This window comes from Meleagris gallopavo, chromosome 28 (genome assembly GCF_000146605.3).
Source record: "Meleagris gallopavo isolate NT-WF06-2002-E0010 breed Aviagen turkey brand Nicholas breeding stock chromosome 28, Turkey_5.1, whole genome shotgun sequence".
NCBI classification, from domain to species: Eukaryota; Metazoa; Chordata; class Aves; order Galliformes; family Phasianidae; genus Meleagris; species Meleagris gallopavo.
The window spans coordinates 964,931-965,854 of NC_015038.2; positions in this window are offsets into that span (position 1 = coordinate 964,931).

Below are 924 nucleotides of genomic sequence, written 5' to 3' on the forward strand. Positions count from 1 at the left end.
TTTCTTTTCATGCAGTAAAAAAAGGAATATACTTAATATCCTTGAGTTCCGATGTGTTAACAATAGCTTCTTCAAGAAGTAAACACAGAAATGAGTACTGAGAAGTTCTGAAATGCAAAATCTGTCATAACATTACTGTTCTGCATTAAGTGAAATGTTTTCCCATGTTCTTAAAGCTTCACATTCCAGTCCAATTTGAGTACTTTGCAAAACAAGGTTGTCACAGACTGCTTGGCTGCTCTGATATTCCACACTTAACATACAATGAAAGACAAAAGATCCTATAGTTGTAACTGAGGGAAAATTACATTTTTATCTTTGAAAACAATTCTATATTCTATTTATAATTCTATATGTTCAGATGCCAATATTATGCAATATTCTGTATGATTGTAAGCAGGAAGTGCATATGCACAAGTACGTGCTATGTTCTGTGAGTGTAGGAGACTCTGGAGCTCCTATCTCACCACTTATCTTAGTTGCAAGCACAACTCCTTCCTCATTCGTTCCTCTCTGTCCCTCTCTCTGACCTTCCACCTTGTCACAACTCTGAACGTCAGGAGGCCATCCGGACCTGAAGTATCACACTAGAAAATAATGCACTCTCATTAATCCCATCATTTGTCTGACAGTGCTGTTTGGGTGCAGAGCAGCAGGGATGAGGCTTACATGCTCTCTGGGAGAGCTGCGCTAACTGGTGCCGGGTGATACTGTCATGTCGTTTTGATGTTCCCATGCTTCCTGCAAGAAATACCAGGTGTAGGATGAAGCTCTCATAAACTCATGGCAGGGATGTGGCCAATCCCAGGGGCCTAAAACAGGTCCCTCACAGCCGCAGCTGAGGCCGCAGGCAAACCCCAAACCCAGGGACCGTCACAGAACCCTGAACTGGAGCGCCCCTGGGACCCCCAACCCAACCCCGCC